At 39.0% G+C, this 11,174-nt stretch overlaps 1 pseudogene across 1 annotated transcript; it reads right to left on the reverse strand.

The window, feature by feature from the left end:
- Positions 1-7,339: 7,339 nt before the first annotated feature.
- Positions 7,340-8,048, reverse strand: LOC101023265 (annotated as a pseudogene). Its single transcript, XR_160858.4, has one exon. The product of XR_160858.4 is annotated as a 40S ribosomal protein S8 pseudogene (transcript).
- Between the last annotated feature and the right edge of the window lie 3,126 nt (positions 8,049-11,174).

Below are 11,174 nucleotides of genomic sequence, written 5' to 3' on the forward strand. Positions count from 1 at the left end.
TCTGAATTTCTGGAATCTGTATGTTGACTTCTTTAGTGAGATTGGGAACATTTTCATGGGATGTATCCTTGGAAATATTTTTCAAATTGCTAACTCTCCCTTCTTCTCTCTCAGGAAACCCAGTGAGTTGTAGATTTGGTTGCTTCATATAATTATATATTTCTCAGATGCTTTGTTCATTTTTACAATTTTTTTCTTTTATCTTTTCTTTTCTTTTCTTTTTTTCCTGACTAGGTTGATTTGAAGAACTGGATTTGTGCTCTGAAATTTTTTTCCCTCTGATTGGTCTAGTCTGTTGTCAAAGCTTCCAAATGTATTTAAAAATTATTTCAGTCAAGTTTTCAATTCCAGAGTTTCAATTTGGTTCTTTCTTAATATAGCTGTGTTGTGTTTCAAATCTTGAATCATTTTCTCGGCTTCATAGGATTGATTTTCAACTTCATCTTGGATCTCATTGAGCTTCCTCATCATACAAATTCTAAATTCTATGTCTGCCATGTCAAACATTTCTAACTGGTTATGATCCGTTTCCAGAGAGCTAGTGTGATCTTTTGGATGGTGAGGAAGGATTCTGATTTTTTCAGTTGCCAGCATTCTTGCTCTGACTCCTTCTCATCTAAGTGAGCCTAACACTTCTTCTTTTGTTTGAATTTGCTGTTGTTTGGATGGGTTTCTTTTTTTATTATTATTCTTTCTTCCCTTGAGAGTTTGACTGTGGTTTATGTTCTGGGTAACTTCTTAGTGCTTCCAGAAGGCTAAGGCTCTGTTCTGGTTCCTTGGTTGTAGGTAGGTTCCTGTAGTGGGTTTAACAGGTATTGCATGTTGAAATAATATATTTTTGTTGAATGGTGTAACTCAGCTATAGTCCCATAGATGGCACTTAAAAAAAAGGGCTGGCATATTGCTTCTTATTCAGCTTCATTTGCCTCTTTTTGTGTTTCAGTACATTTGAAGCAGTGCAGTGGAAAGGGAAGGTAGAGGGTAAGAGACGACTCCTTCTCCAAATGCATTTTGGGCCTCAGTGGTGTCTCCTTTAATTGCTGGTTTCGTGCCCATATTTCCCTTTCCCCAAGGGGTCTTTGGTGGGCTGTGATCCCTCCTTCCTTATGGGTGGTGCATGCTAAAAGTTTGGTCACCCGTAGACCTGTGACTTCTTGAGGACTTACTGGTCCTCTCTGTTTGCTATAGTCAGAGTGGGTTATGGGGTATGTCTGCAATTGGTCTGGTGATGCAGTGGGTCAAGGGTGGAGGATCCTCCAGCAGAGCAATGGCACCATAGGTGTGCAAACAGTATGGTGCCTACAGTCCAGGGTTCTTGGTCTAGCAGACAGTTGTAGGGCCTGCTCATTTCATGGTTGTTCAACCTAGTGGTTCTCCCTCCAGCATACACTCTGGGATTAGGCATGGCAAGCTGGGTTTGTTCCAGTCGTTCTGCACTCAGATAACTGAGCCATGAGGCTCCTTGGGGAAGAAACCGTGGCTGTCCATCAGGCCATACCCTTTCAAGTTCAGTGTTGCAGAGGGAGGGATGCCCAGGTTCCATGCTGGTCCACAAACCACTCCACTCTTCTATCTGTTTTGAGTGTTGGTGATCCTCTCCCGCTTGAACTCTGGCCACAAGTCTCAGTTCAATATCCCTGGGTGGTGTGCTTAAATTCTGAGAAGTTAGGACTGAGCCCATTGTTTGTCCACTGGCCTCATGGGGTCAAGCACCAGCTGTGCTTGGGGTGCAAACTATATCCAGGCCACCAGCAAAACAGTCAGGTGGCATAGTGGAGGCTGTGCTGTGGGCACACTTCTGCAGAAATGGCCAGACAAGTGATCTTCGGAGGGACTGTCAGGCAAGGATGCACATGGATCAGATGCAATTCAGTCCCATAGTAATGGTTACCCTGCTCTCTCCTGGCCTGGCTGAAAGCAGGTGCTGCAGCAAGATCAAGATCCTTGTGTGATGGCCACCAATGATTGTGTTTTGCTGCAGCTGCACAGTGCTGGGGAAATTTCTAGGATCCACATGGGTTCAAGTTATGTTTCTGCCTGATATATGGGTGGCTCCCCTGCCAGTCTGAAGGTCTATGGGGGTAGTGGGAACTCCTGTAGCTAAGATCCCAGAGACCTGCGGGAAAAGTGTGGTATCCTAGGATTCCTTCACTCACCCCTTTCTTAAGTGCAATTTAGGTTCGGAGGTCAGTCCTGGACCCCAAGCAAGCTTCCCAGCTTCCTCCCTCTTCAACCACAACATCTATATCACCTCTTCATCCACTTTCAGTGTTTTCCCAAAATACCTGATTTTCCTCTCTTCTCTAAAGATCTATGTTGACCATAAATTGATAGCAGTGAGTTGAGGTGTGTGTGTGCCTGTGTGTGTGTGTGTGTGAGTAAGGGAGGGGCTTCTTTTCATCTGAAAATTGAAATAGTTTAAAAAATAGATTTGAAATATCTTGTTTGATTTCAGTTTAATTCTTCCTGAAAATGTTCTACTTCTCACTATAGTTCTCTTTAAAAGGACACATTATGAATATTATAACACATATGCATTTTTCTTTGATCTAGAAAAGCTTTTTGTCATAAAAAGAACATGAGTGTTATTATTAGGTACAACAGTTGAAGAATGAACTAAGGAGCAGCTCTTGGTTTTTCATGTAATTCCATTTTAACTAACGGTGTTAGAATCAGAATATAAAACATAAGTAGGAAAACATGTGATATTTACTAATGACTAAGCTTTCCAACATCTCAAATCATTTTGAAATCAAAATATGAATCTCTCTGATGAATACTCCCAACTCAGCTCTGACAAAGATCTTAAAATAAAATACAGCTCTAACTATATGATTTCCTCATCATAACCCAGTTTCCCTGGGATAAACATCCTTCATACCAAATAGAATACAATAAGAAACATAAAAGGGACAGATATTTTGAAAATCTGTTTGAGAGAGTATTTCTAATGACCCAACACTATACTCTATACTACTTTTTATTTTTAAAGACAAAAATCTGCAGGCAGAAACGTAAGGAAGTGTCACTGTTATTAGATGACATACTGTGAATTATTAGTGCCCGGGTGCCTAAGTGTAACACAATGTGAAAAAGGAGAGAAAACATATGTTCAGCATGTTGGCAATAACAGATAATGTAGCACAACTGGCCAGAAGCCTAGATCTGTTAACAGCATTCTCTTGGTGACCATGAAATTAATAGTTGGAAATGTTGAGGGTAGCCTCAAAAGTGGTTATACTTTGTACATCAATATATTGAATAGAGTTGTCAAGGCAACACATAATGCTATATAGGATCAGAGAAAGCTGTTCATGAACTTGCAAGAGACAAACCAGGGGCTTCCATGTAGTGTGCTTTAGACTTTGTGGGGATCAAAGTGAATAATTTGTGCAGTTTCCATAGACATTTTTTAAGGTTGAAAATATTGTTTGAAATGAAACAATTCTTATGATGCTATCATATATACACACACAGTATGTGCATAAATGAATATTAATTTTCTATCTAGTATTTTGTTTTATTTAGAAATCTAATAATCTAATACTGTTGACAAATCTAAAGGAACGGTGTCTTTAAAAGTTAACAGTAATCATATTTCTTTGTTTTTAATTCTGTTTATGTGTTGAGTCACATTTATTTGTTGAACCTTTCTTGTATCCCAGGAATGAAGCCCACTTGATCATAGTGAATCATCATTTTAATGTGCTACTATATTTGGTTTTCCAGCATTTTGTTGAAGATTTTGGCATCTATGTTCGTGAGGGATATTGTCCTATAGTTTTTTTTTTTTCTTGTGTCTTTGTCAGAATTTGGTATCAGGATGATATTGGTTTCATAAGGCAAGAGTTGAAATACTGCCTATTAAGTACTATGCTCACTATTTGGATGATGGGTTAATTTAAGTCCAAACCTAAGCATCATGCAATATATCCATGTAATAAACCTTCACGTAAACCCTCTTGAATATAAAAATTTAAAAAGTCAATAACGTACATAATTAATCAAATTCTTCCTTTTTCTTTTCCTCCCTCCTTTTCTGACTTTATTTAATAAACCTTTATTGAGTTTTGTTTCAAGCTAGCTACTTGGTATAAAATGACACATAAGGCGTGTGTGTTAGTCTGTTTTTGTGTCACTAAGTGAATACCTGAGACTGGTTAATTTATGAATAAAAGGGTGTTACTTGTCTCATGGTTCTGCAGGCTATATAGGAAGCATATGTTATCATCTACACAGCTTCTGGTGAGGCCTCAGGAAGCTTTCAATCATGGTGGAGGGCAAAGGAAAAGCCAGGATATCACGTAGTAAGAGCAGGAGCAAGAGAGATGAAGCAGGTGCCACAATCTTGAACTACTAGGTCTCACATGAACTAACAGTAGAACTCACTCATTACTATGGGGATGGCACCAAAATATTCATGAAAGATCACCAGGCCTCACCTCCAACACTGAATTACATTTCAACATGAAATTTATAGGGGACAAATATCTAAACTATATCATCATGGCTTATAATACTGGGGAAATCACAGTCTAGTAAGGGAAGCAGGTATATACAGATAAGTTCAATAAAGTTTGCCATATTTGCTAAATACATTTTTATAGAGCACTTTCATTAATCAATTATAAATAGAAAGTTCCTGAAAAGAAAACCATCATTTGTAATATTTTTCTGTAATAACTCAGATACATTTTATTTTCATAAAATTAAACCCTAGTCAGCAACATTGCAAATACTGACCAAAGGAAATTATGGGAGCCTACAATAATGGAAGTTGTAAGCTAAAAACTGATGGACATTTGGAGCAATCAGAAAACTAAAACCTATGGAAAAGTTCAAAGGCATTCAAAGATGTTTAATGAGAATATTAGGCATTTTGATAAATATTTGGATAGGTAGTTTGCTTTTATAGAGGAAACCCTTTTGTGATGAAATCCAGAATCTTTTATTAATGAGAATTGGTCAGGCATGACCACATGAGTGAAGCAAATTCATATTTTTTTATAAATATAAAGTCATTGTATTCATTTACTAATATAAATATCATTGAGTAATAATAAGCACAGGCATTGATAAAGATGTGTGGAATGTGTGTACATTTTTTTGCCATGTGCTCCTTGATATATTGCTCATTGAGCTACAGCATTTTTTTCTTATAAGGTATGAGACGCCCATCTTAAAATATGGACATTTTAAATTTGTGGCTTAATTTGCCAAATTGCATGATACAGGATGATGCTGATAATACTGATTAATGTGATACTCTGGAATTTGTGTATTATTATTATTATTATTATTATTATTATACTTTAAGTTCTGGGATACATGTGCAGAACATGCAGGTTTGTTACATAGGTATACATATGTCATGGTGGTTTGCTGCACCCATCAACCTGTCATCTAGGTTTTAAGCCCCACGTGCATTAGGCATTTGTCCCAATGCTCTTGCTCCCCCTTGTCCTCTAACACCCGACAGGCCCCTGTGTGTGATGTTCCCCTCCCTGTTTCCATATGTTCTCATTGATTGACTCCCACTTATGTGTGAGAGCATGCAGTGTTTGGCTTTCTGTTCCTCTGTTAGTTTGATTAGAATGATGGTTTCCAGCTTTATCCATGTCCCTGAAAAGGACATGAACTCATTCTTTTTTATGGCTGCATAGTATTCCATAGTTATATGTGCAACATTTTGTTTATCCAGTCTATCATTGATTGGCAATTGGGTTGGTTCCAAGTCTTTGCTATTGTAAACAGTGCTTCAGTAAACATACATGTGCATGTGTCTTTATAGTAGAATAAATTATAATTCTTTGGGTACATACCCAGTAATGGGATTGCTGGATCAAATGGTATTTCTAGTTCTAGATCCTGGAGGAATCACCACACTGTCTTCCACAATGGTTGAACTAATTTACACTCCCACCAAGAGTGTGAAGAGATTGCTATTTCTCCACATCCTCTCCAGCATCTGTTGTTTCCTAGCTTTTTAATGATTGACATTCTGACTGGCGCAAGATGGTAGCTCATTGTAGTTTTGATTTGCATTTCTCTAATGTCCAGTGATGATGAGCTTTTTTCATATGTTAGGTGGCACAATAAATATCTTCTTTTGAGAAGTGTCTGTTCATATATTTCACCCACTTTTTGATGGGGTTGTTAGGTTTTTTTCTTGTAAAATTTTTTATGTTCCTTGTAGATTCTGGATATTAGACCTTTGTCAGATGGGTAGATTGCAAAAAATTTCTCTCATTCTGTAGGTTGCCAGTTCACTCTGATGATAGTTTCTTTTTGTGTACAGAAGCTCTTTAGTTTAATTAGCTCCCATTTGTCAATTTTGGCTTTCATTGCAATTGTTTTTGGTGTTTTAATGATGAAGTCTTTGCCCATGCCTATGCCCTGCATGGTATTGCCTAGGTTTTGTTCTAAGGTTTTTATAGTTTTAGGTTTTACGTTCAAGTCTTTATTCCATCTTGCGTTAAGTTTTGCATAAGATGTAAGGAAGGGGTCCAGTTTCAGTTTTCTGCATATGGCTAGCCAGTTTTCCCAACACCATTTATTAAACAGGAAATCCTTTCCTCATTGCTTGTTTTGTCAGGTTTGTTAAAGATCAGATGTTTGTAGATGTTTGGAGTTATTTCTGAGACTTCTCTTCTGTTCCACTGGTCTGTGTATCTGTTTTGGTACCAGTACCCTGCTGTTTTGGTTTCTGTAGCCTTATAGCATAGTTTGAAGTCAGGTAACGTGATGCCTCCAGCTTTGTTCTTTTGGCTTAGGATTGTCTTGGCTGTGCGGGCTCTTTTTTTGTTTGTTTGTTTCATATGAAATTTAAAGTAGTTTTCTCTAATTCTGTGAAGAAAGTCAGTGGCAGCTTGATGGAAATAGCATTGAATCTATAAATTTCTTTGGGCAGTATGGCCGTTTTCACTATATTGTTTCTTCCTATCTATGAGCATGAAATGTTTTCCCATTTGTTTGTGCTCCCTTATTTCTTTGAACAGTGGTTTGTAATTCTCCTTGAATAGGTCCTTCACTTCTCTTGTAAGTTGTATTCCCAGGTATTTTATTTTCTTTGTAGCAATTGTGAATGGGAGTTCACTCATGATTTGGCTCTCTGTTTGTCTATTATTGGTGTATAGAATGTTTGTGATTTTTTCACATTGATTTTTGTATCCTGAGATGATGGGCTTTTCTAAATATACAGTCGTGTCATCTGCAAACAGAGACAATTTGGCTTTCTCTCTTCCTATTTAAATACCTTTTATTTCTTTCTCTTTCCTGATTGCCTTGGCCAGAACTTTCAATACTGTGTTGAATAGGAGTGGTGAGAGAGGGTGGGCGGTGAACAGAACAATAAACACCTTTATTACACGGGTGAAGACAAAACGAGGATTTATTTGCCTTTCCGGGCTTTGATTTTCCTAAGATAGAACTCCAACTCTTTGCCCTCTAGCACATAACCATCTGCTCGGCCACACTGTCCCGGCCTGGAAGCAATGCACGCAAGAAGCTTGCCCTGCTGGAACTGCTCCTCCAGGAGACTGATGATTTTGGCATTCTTTTTCCTTTCATCATATTTCTTCTGAATTTTTTTAGATCTTTTTTTGTTTAAAATCTCTTCTTCCTCAGGAGTCAGCTTGGCTCCCTTCTTGCGGCCCAGGGGCAGCGCGTAGTGGGACTCCTACCACTGTCGGTACGGTGTGCTGTCGATAAGCAGGATGCAATTCTTCACCAGAGTCTTGGTACGGACCAGCTCATTATTAGATGCATTGTAGACAACATCCACGATCCTTGTTTTACGAGTACAACACTCTGAGCCCCAGGAGAAATTCCCTACGTCTAGCCTCAGGGCACGGCATTTCTTGTTACCTCCCCGCACACGGACTGTGTGGATGCGGCGGGGGCCAATCTTAGTGTTGGCAGCCGGGCGCCCCAACTCATACTTCCGCTTCTTGTGGTAGGGCTTTCTCTTGCCCCCGGTTTTGCGGCGCTTGTGCCAATTGTCCCGAGAAATGCCCATAGCTCGGCGCGGGCTGGAAAGAGACGAGAGGGCATCCTTGTCTTGTGCTTATTTTCTAAGGGAATGCTTCCAGCTTTTGCCCATTCAGTATGATATTGGCTGTGGGTTTGCCATTAATAGCTCTTATTATTTTGAGACATGTTCTATCAATACCCAGTTTGTTAAGTATTTTTAGTGTGAATAGGTGTTGAATTTCATGGAAGGCCTTTTCTGCATCTATTGAGATAATCATGTGGTTTTTGTCATTGGTTCTGTTTATTGATTTGCATATGTTGGACCAGCCTTGCATCGCAGGGATAAAGCTGACTTGATTGTGGTGAGTTAACTTTTTGATGTGCTGCTGGATTTGGTTTGCCACTATTTTATTGAGAATTTTTGCATCAATGTTCATCAGTGATATTGGCCTGAAATTTTCTTTTTTTGTTATGTCTCTGCCAGGTTTTGGTATCAGGATGATGCTGGACTCGTAAAATGAGTTAGCGAGAAATCCCTCTTTTTCTATTGTTTGGAGTAGTTTCAGAAGGAATGGTACCAGCTCCTCTTTGTACTTCTGGTAGAATTCGGCTGTGAATTTGCCTGGTCCTGGGCTTTTTTTGGTTGGCAGGCTATTAATTAATGACTCATTTTCAGAACTTATTATTGGCCTATTCAGGGATTTGACTTCTTCCTTATGTAATCTTGAGGGGGTGTATGTGTCCAGGAATTTATCAATTTCTTCTAGATTTTCTAGTTTATTTGCATAGTGGTGTTCATAGTATTCTCTGATGGTAGTTTGTATTTCTGTGGGATCAGTAGTAATATCCCCTTTATCATTTTTTATTGTGTCTATTTAATTATTCTCTCTTTTCTTCTTTATTAGCCTGGCTAGCCGTCTATCTATTTTGTTAATCTTTCCAAAAAATTAGCTCCTGGATTCATTTATTTTTTGAAAGGGTTTTCATGTCTATTTCTTTCAGTTCTGCTCTGATCTTAGTTATTTCTTGTTTTCTGCTAGCCTTTTTAATTCGCTCTTGCTTCTCTAGTTCTTTTAATTGTGATGTTAGGGTATCCATTTTAGATCTTTCCCGCTTTCTGACGCGGGCCCCGCTGCTGTCTTCAGCGCTGTCAGGAAGGAACATTTAATTCTGCTGCACCCTCAGCCGCCCCTTCCTCCGGGTGCTCTGTCCCAGGGAGATGAGAATTTTATCTATAAACCCCTGACTGGGGCTGCTGCCTTTCTTTCAGAGATACCTTGCACAGTGAGGAGGAATCTAGAGAGGCAGTCTGGTCACAGCTGCTTTGCCACCCTGCAGTGAATTCCACACAGTCCAAACTTCCTTAACACTGTGAGGGGAAAACCCCCTAATCAAGCCTCAGTAATGGTGAATGCCCCTCTCCCCACCAAGCTATATCATCCCAGGTTGACTTCAGACTACTGTGCTGTCAGCCAGAATTTCAGACCAGTAGTTCTAAGTTTGCTGGGTTCCGTGGGAGTGGGACCCGCTGAACCAGACAACTTGGCTTCCTGGCTTCAGCCCCCTTTCCAGGGGAGTGAAGGGCTCTGTTTCCCTGAGGTTCCAGGTGCCACTGGGGTGTGGGGAAAAAAAAAAAAAAAACTCCTGCAGCTAGCTCAGTGTGTGCCTAAACACCTTCCTGGTTTTATGCTTGAAACCTAGAGCCTTGGTCGTGTAGGCACACAAGTTGCAAAAACCGTGGGAAAAGCATAGTATCTGGATAGCACAGTCGCTCATGGCTTCCCTTGACTAGGAGAGGGAGGTCCGCAGCCCCTTGTATGCCTGAGGAGATGCCCTACCTTGCCTCTGCCCGCCTTGGGTGGGTTGCATCCACTGTCTAATCGGTCCCAATGAGATGAATCCGGTACCTCAGTTGGAAATGCAGATATCACCTGCCTTCTGCGTTCGTCTTACAGGGAGCTGCAGACTGGAGCTGTTCCTATTGGGCCATCTTGCCCAGGAATCAATGATGTTCTGGAATTGTTATCTCTCTCTCTCTTTTATTTTATTTTATTTTTTCAAGAGAGTCTCTCTCTGTCGCCATGCTGGAGTGCAGTGGCGCAACTTCAGCTCACTGCAAGCTCTGCCTCCTGGGTTCACGCCATTCTCCTGCCTCAGCTTCCCAAGTAGTTGAGACTACAGGCGCCCACCACCACGCCCGGCGAATTTTTTGTATTTTTAGTTGAGACAGGGTTTCACCGTGTTAGCCAGGGTAGTCTCGATCTCCCAACCTCGTGATTCTCCCGTCTCCGCCTCCCAAAGTGCTAGGATTACAGGTGTGAGCCACCACACACAGACTATTATCTGTTTTTATGCATTGCTTTTGTTTATTACTTTGAATAATTTTAAGGTAAATGGACAAAATATTTGTTAAGCATTCTGGTTGAAGTGCTGAATATATTTTAACTAAGATTTAAGATTTTAAGATTTACTATAAGCTATAATAATTTAGATTATGCTGTTTTAGTATAGAGATAGAAATATAGATCAATGGTACAGAACAGAGAAACCAGTAAATAACCCAATCAAATATGCCCAACTTATTTTTGACAAAAGTACAATACAATTTTTTTGACAAATGTATTTTTTAAAAAAGTACAATACAACTCAGGAAGAAGGCCTTTGAAACAAATGGTGCTGGAATAATTGGATCTTCAGAGGCAAATAAATAAAAGTCGAGCTAAGCTTATACCACAGAAATTAACTCAAAGTAATTCATAAAATTAAATTTTATAAGTAAAAATCTAAAAATTTCAGAAGAAAATAAAGGGGGACATCTTTGGGACCTATGGCAACGCATGGTATTAAAAGAGTTTTAGACTTGACGTCAAGAGCACAATCCTTAAGAAATAATTAAAAAAAAAAAGAATAATTTGGGTTACATTTGAACAAACAAACCATATTGGAAGAAACGGGTGACTTTTCTCAATATATTACCACATACGTTTTGATAAAAATTTTCAAATCCAAGATGCATAGTTTTCCAAATATTCTTTCTAACAAGAGTTACATTTTATACCAAATTTCTCACTAGCTTATTAATTTATGCTATGGACTCTGTTTCCAATATATAGTGTTAGGTGATATAACACATTAATCTGAAAATGTAATGAAATTGTCAAAATATTAGATTCCTATGAATAATAAAATTTTTAGTGTTTACA

This window comes from Papio anubis, chromosome 3 (assembly GCF_008728515.1).
Source record: "Papio anubis isolate 15944 chromosome 3, Panubis1.0, whole genome shotgun sequence".
Classification (NCBI taxonomy): domain Eukaryota; kingdom Metazoa; phylum Chordata; class Mammalia; order Primates; family Cercopithecidae; genus Papio; species Papio anubis.